Source organism: Gossypium hirsutum, chromosome A06, assembly GCF_007990345.1.
Source record: "Gossypium hirsutum isolate 1008001.06 chromosome A06, Gossypium_hirsutum_v2.1, whole genome shotgun sequence".
NCBI classification, from domain to species: Eukaryota; Viridiplantae; Streptophyta; class Magnoliopsida; order Malvales; family Malvaceae; genus Gossypium; species Gossypium hirsutum.
The window spans coordinates 80554851-80561691 of record NC_053429.1 but is presented as its reverse complement, the minus strand read 5'-3'; the positions used below and the strand labels follow the sequence as shown (position 1 = coordinate 80561691).

The following is a 6841-nucleotide window of genomic DNA, read 5'->3' as shown; positions in this document are numbered from 1 at the left end:
TATCATTTTGACATATCAAATCAAATGGTGTGGTCTTGACATGCATAGTCAAGCAAGTTCTAGAATAACAATTCAATACTGACACACTCAAAGCAACAATAAAAGCGAGCATGAAAGAAATGATAGATGCTCTAAAGGCTTAAAATATCACAAAAATTATGGCTTTTTGATGTTTAAACCTGTGAATTTCAAATCAAGATAATACCTAAACTTGGGAGAAACAACTTATAAAATTTTAAATTCAAAAGTCAACTTACCATGCTTGATTCTTTAATATCTTAAAGTTCAAACAATCAATGCATGAATGCCTAAGTTTTAATTCAAGACATATCAATAAAAATCATAAATTAATCAAAATTCATTCTAATCATGGCGTGAGAAGATCACATGAGAATTCAGGGATTTCTAATGACGATTGAAAGACCCTTCCACACTTAAGATGTACATTGCCCTCAATGTACAAAGATAGATATATTGAAAAAGATAGGTTGATAATCATAAGATAGGGAGAGAAGTGAAACTTCTTGAATAATGAATGAACGCCTTGAATTGGGGTTGTGGAGAATAATTGACCAAAGCAATGATGAGGGTGAAAGAGGATACTCCGGTGGTGGTAGAGTTTGGGTTCCGCAAATGCTGCGCCAAAAGAATATTATATCTCAAGTTGGCTATGGTCATGGTCGAGCAGGGCATGGCAGTCGTAGAGAACCTTTCCTAGTGGAGTTTCAAGTTCCTGAGTAGTAGTGAGCTTTGGAGCTCTTTATAACTGTGATAGAATCAGGAACTCTTTTAGGAAATATATAAGGAAGAATAAGTACTCGTAATGAATTAACTAAAATTAAAAATTGTAAAATAATAATTATAAAACCTAATAAAAATAAGGTGAAAGAAAAATAAAAAGTAGTGTTTAATGAAAATAAAGGAACAACATAAAATAATAAATAAAAGTTTTTAACATCTTCATTGCCAGATGGTTCACGAGGTAGTGGTGGCGATGAAATGTGGAAGTGCTGACAAATCTGCTGTAGAGTAGCATCAATATTATCGAAGCTCCAAAAACACTACTGCTCGAATTGAGTAAGGCGCTCAGGGATGTCAGCATATGAAGTCGTCAGATGAACTGGACGATGAGGAGGTGGTGGCTGAGACGATGGGTCCTCGTGACGTGGAGGGACATCATCAGTAATGTCCTTGGGGTTTTTCTTCTCGGTGGACTGGGCGAGGCAGTACTGAGGAGGGTGGGTTCCTCGGCACTTCTCAATCATCCTCATATGTAACATGCTCGAGATGCCCTGTGCAGACATCTGGCCGATGAGAGTGAGGGGGGATGATTGGATCGCTGTGTTGAGGAGCCCGAAGTGTCCAGCGAACCGAGTTATGTAGGGGCCAATGGAGATAACCCCCTCCGATGCCACTCCGTCTGGTGGCGAATGGCAAGGGCAATGAAGTAGGCAAGGTAGAAGATGTGCCCATTCACCATACTCCATAGAAAGTAGGCATCATGAGTGTTGACGACACCGGTGCTCTCTCGCTGGCCTGTCAAAGTGTGTGCCAAGATGGCATGTAGGTGCCTCAAGGAGGAGATAGAGCCGATGCCTTGGAGTGGCTGGGATCGTAGGAAGCCGAGTTGGGGACCAAAGCATCCCAACACTTCGAAGGGGAGTAGTGGATGTGGTGATGGAGGGTGTTGAGCTCGTTATCTTCCATGAACTCATCTGTATAAAGGCCCAAAGCGATACTAAGTCGGGCACGCTTAACTGGCAGACTAAATCGCAGAGACAGAACTGGACCGTTTCAGGGTCATCGAAGTTGGTCATGACATCTTGAACATGGAATGTCGAGCAAATTTCAAGTGTAAGCTCAAGGTACGTCAGCCAACTGAACTTGTTCAAGCACGGTCTAGTCAACGCAGCGGCCCACACCTAAAGGTCAGGCCCGAAGTATCTGAAAAAGTTCCTCCTAATTTCCCGGTGGGAACTAGAGGAAGGGGTTTTGGTTTTTTGAGATGGGACCCGAGGATGACGCTGCTCATTTCCGCTTCTTCGAGGCGGGAACAACAGTCTTCTTACCATATGATGATGCATTGTACCTGTGTTGAAAAATTGAAACTCAACCAATACGTCCCAAAAATAGCACAGAAGCACAAAACTAAATATGAAGATTTCATGAGACTTACGTAGTGGATGAAGTAAAAAAAAAACACTACTAAATGTATCAAGTTATAGTATTATGAGAATAATGTAACCGGAATATGAATGAATGCATGTGGGAAGCATAAATTTCATGAAACTAGGAAAATTAAAAAGTAGAGCATAATGAAGTAACTAAAATGACAAAATTCTTATAAACAAGAAAAAGTATTCTATTGTTCTAACTATGAGAATTCATTTAAAATAGGCAAATAGAGTAGAGAAATCATGGAATAAACAAAATATTTGAAGGATATAGAGAGAAAAGAGTAAACAAACGCAAAAGGAAGGAGCTTGGGCGTCGGAATCGGTGTTGTAGGCGGCGTACGGGTGTGGGGGGTAGGGTGTGTGGAGTTACAGTGGCTAGGGTTAGGGATTTTTGGGGAGGGAGATGAAACATGGTGAGGGGTTTTTATAGATTTTTGGGGCACATGGCCGTGGTACACGTTCGTGTGCCCTAATCTTTTGCCCGTGTGTTTTGCGAATTTTGAATTTGGGCGCGTCTGGCAGTCGCCCCACGCCCGTGTTGGTCGAGCGTGTGAGTGCAGATGGCCGTGTCTTACTTCGTTCACTTCTTCCTTGCCCCTGTACATAGGTCCACGCCTGTGTTAATTTGACAAGTTCACCCACGGTTTCTTGGTAGGGGCGTGTCGAAAGCCCGTGTTGTTTTCGAAAGTTCACCCACGGCCATGTCGCACCGTCATGGCGAATTATCGCTTCCCGTATTGGAAAAATTTTGCCCTGTTTTCGCACGGCCTAAGGCACGCCCGTGTGCCTGGCCATGTGGTATTTAGGCAGTCTGTGTACCATGATTCGATTAGTACGTTAGATGTTAAAAACTCAATTTTAAAGAAATTAATACTGTAGTGCTCGGGTTGCCTTCCGAGAAGCACCTATCTATAGTCTAATCTCGACTTACCTCTCTGGTGTGTGATCATGGTGAATCGAGGAGTTTACACTCCTCATCCTTGTAATCGATTTTATCAACATAAGGTTTAAGACGAGTACCATTTACCTTGAATGTGCCAAATTTAGGGTGATTTACCTCCACAGTGCCGTATGGAAAAATACTAATTACCGTAAGAAGGGTTTCTTCATTTGGTTCAGAAATGGCAATTCGAGGATCTACTGCATCTAGTTGTACTTTGTCTCCAACTTTAAGTTGATTTTTGGAGGAATTAAGCTCTTCATGGCGTGGTTTTGGTTTATCATGTTTTCTCAGTTTATGTGTCTTCCATTCATCTAGGTCCTCGATTTGTAACCTTCGTTCTTCATAGAAAGGTCCTTTGTTGTTGTTTGAACACGACTCATATACGTTCTTCGTAACTGTTTCCTACACAGAGGGTTTCACCACATGATCAGTACTAGTAGAATGATTTATACAGCCACCTTTAATTTTTGATGTATTACTCGAATTATGAGCTTGAAGGGTGATTGTTTCGTCTCCCACACGAAGTGTGAGTTCACCTGTGCCAACATCAATAATGGTTCTAGCAGTCGCTAAAAAGGGTCGTCCTAAAATTAAAGGTGCGTTACTATCCTCTTCCATGTCTAGAACAATAAAGTCTACTGGGTATATAAATTTATCGATCTTAACAAGAACATCTTCAATGATACCCTTAGGAAATCTTATGGTTTTATCAGCCAATTGAATGCTCATCCTAGTTTGTTTGGGTTTCCCAACGCCTAACTGTTTAAAAATTTTATAAGGCATAATATTAATTCTTGCCCCTAAGTTAGCCAATGCATTATGAATATCTAAACTACCAATTAAACAAGGAATCGTAAAACTCCCTGGATCTTTCAATTTTTTGGGTAGCTTATTCTGTAATATGGCTGAGCAAACTGTATTCAATTCCACATGCGACGCCTCATCCAACTTTCGTTTATTTGTTAAAAGCTCCTTTAAGAATTTGATTGCATTTGGCATCTACTAAAGGACTTCAATAAACGGTAAGTTTATATGTAGTTTCTTTAAAAGTTTAAGGAATTTACCAAATTGTTCATCTGATCAGTCTTTCCTTGTCGCATTGGGGTATGACACACAAGGTTTATATTCTGTACTCATCGGCTTTGGGTCATTTTGGCCTACCTCATTCTTACCTTTGCTTACCACCATTTTTGGCCTTTGTTTTGCAACTAACCCTTCCTCATCTTGAACGACAATCGTGTTGAGTTGCTCCATTGGGTTAGATTCAGTGTTGCTTGGCAGGCTACCTTGTGGTCATTCGGAAATTAACTTAGTGAGCTATCTAATCGGAGTTTCGAGCCCTTGGATTGATGCTTGTTGATTTTTGAGTGCTATCTCGGTATTCTGGAAATGAGTTTCTGACATTGAGATGAATTTGGTTAGCATCTCCTCAAGGTTCGACTTCTTTTCTTGCTAGTAAGGTGGTCATTGAAAACCTGGAGGATGTTGTGGCCTTTGATTTCCTTGACCGCCCCACGAGAAATTGGGATGGTTCCTCCAACCTCATTATAAGTGCTACTATATGGGTTATTTTGGGATCTAGAGTTATTGTTACCCATATATTGGACTTGTTCCTCCTCGATGCTAGGGTTGAAGAGTTGATATTCTCTACATGGTCCTCCTCCATTCGAATTGCACCTCATCATTGGATGTACCTGAGTAGGACCACACAAACCGTCAATCTTTTTATTTAAGAGTTCTACTTGGTTAGATAGCATAGTAACCACATCGAGGTTGAAAACACAGGCTGCTTTCGTCTACTTTGTTCTCATAACTTGCCACTAATATTTATTCAGTGACATCTCCTAAATAAATTCATAAACTGCCTTAGGTGTCTTATTATTGATAGTTCCTCTAGCGGCTGCATCATCAATCATCTGCTGAGTCAAAGGATTTAGTCTATTATGAGACATTTGAACCTATAGCCAAATCGATAACCCATGGTGAGGGCACCTTCTCAAAAGGTCCTTGTATCTCTCCCATGCATCGTAGAGTGTTTCTAAATCCATCTGCACAAAAGAAGAGATATCATTATGTAATTTGGCTGTTTTAGCTGGTGGAAAATATTTTAATAAAAACTTTTCAGTCATTTGTTTCCAAGTAGTGATTAACCCTTGTGGTAACAAGTTCAACCATTGTTTAGCCTTATTCCTTAACGAGAAGGGAAACAACCGAAGGTGAATGATGTCATCAGAAACACCATTAATTTTAAAGGTATCACTAAATTCTCGAAAATTTGCCAAGTGAGCGTTGGGATCCTCGTCCTGCAAACCATCAAATTGAACAAACTGTTGTATCATTTGAATTGTGTTAGGTGTCAGTTCAAAATTATTTCCACCAATAGTAGGTCTAACTATTCTTGACTAGTTCTTGTTAAATTAGGTTTAGCATAATCATACATAGTGCGTGGAGCAGGATTCTGATTTACTGGATCAGCAATAATAGCAGGAGGTAGCGAATTTTCTTGGTTTTCAGCCATCTCCTCGGTTGTGGTTAAAGTATCGTCCTCTTGCTCGTCCTTTGTGTATCTTAGGCTTCGCCTTATTTCTCTCCGGTTTCTGTGAACTGTACGGTCGATCTCACCTTCAAAAAGTAGTGCTCCTGACAGGTTTCTTCTAGTTATAAACTAGAAAAACCTGTCAGAAGGAAATAAATGAAGAATTAGAGAAGAAAATAAAAATTTAAATTACAATAAAAGTAAAATGGCTAAAGTAATAAAAATCAAGTGTTCCTAATATCCTAGTTCTCTGGCAACGGCGCCAAAAACTTCATGCGCGATATCCGTAATAGGTTTAAAGATTTATAAATGAAACGTTCTCAAGACTAACTTATTATCACGATTAAGGCAAGTGTACCTATCGAACAATAGTATAGTTTAGCAAGACTGGATTGTTGAACCCAAAGCAACTACGAGTACTAGTATTTCTTCCTTTTTATTATCTAGCCTAAAATTTAAGAGGTTTGGTTGTCTAAACTAATTACTAACTAAGAATGCACAGAAAGAAAAACTTGGGAAAATACTTTTAGGACAATTTGATTGATTGAGACAATACCTAAGGACAAATCCACCTAGACTTCACTTGTTATTTGACACTGAATCAGACGAGTTATTCATTTGACTTGATCCGTAGAAATCCCTAAGTTATATTATTATCTCTCTCGAGACTAATAACGTCTAACCCTAGGTTATTAATTGAAATCTCTTTCTAATTAACACCCTAGAATTGTATTAACTCAATCTATGAATTCCCTTATTAGGTTTCACCCTAATCCAGCAAAATCTTGTCACCCTATCTCTAGGCGCGCAATCAACTCTGCTTAATTATGACAAATTTACTCTTAGACAAGGTCTATTCCTCCTCTAAATAAGAGCTTAACTTGATTCAATATCCTGGAATATCAAAATATCAAAACAAGAATTAAGAACAAATAATTAAGAACAAGTCAAATATTTATCATACAATTCAGATAATAATAACAAGATCCATCTTAGGTTTCATTCCCCTTAGATATTTAGGGGTTTAGTTCATACTTATGAAAGAAAACATCTCAAAAGCATAAAGATAACAAAACATAAGAAAACCTGAAACTCCTAAAGGAACATGAAGGGAGATCTCTAGTCTTGATGATGAATCCGGTTCTTAAGATGGATCAATCGGCTTTCCCTGAGTAATTCCTTGCC

At 39.1% G+C, this 6841-nt stretch overlaps 1 non-coding gene across 1 annotated transcript; it reads left to right on the top strand.

Annotated features, from left to right (window-relative positions):
• Window positions 1-5094: 5094 nt before the first annotated feature.
• Window positions 5095-5200, top strand: LOC121231532 (small nucleolar RNA R71). The gene has a single exon (XR_005929590.1). It is a non-coding gene; the product is annotated as a small nucleolar RNA R71 (small nucleolar RNA).
• Window positions 5201-6841: the final 1641 nt, after the last annotated feature.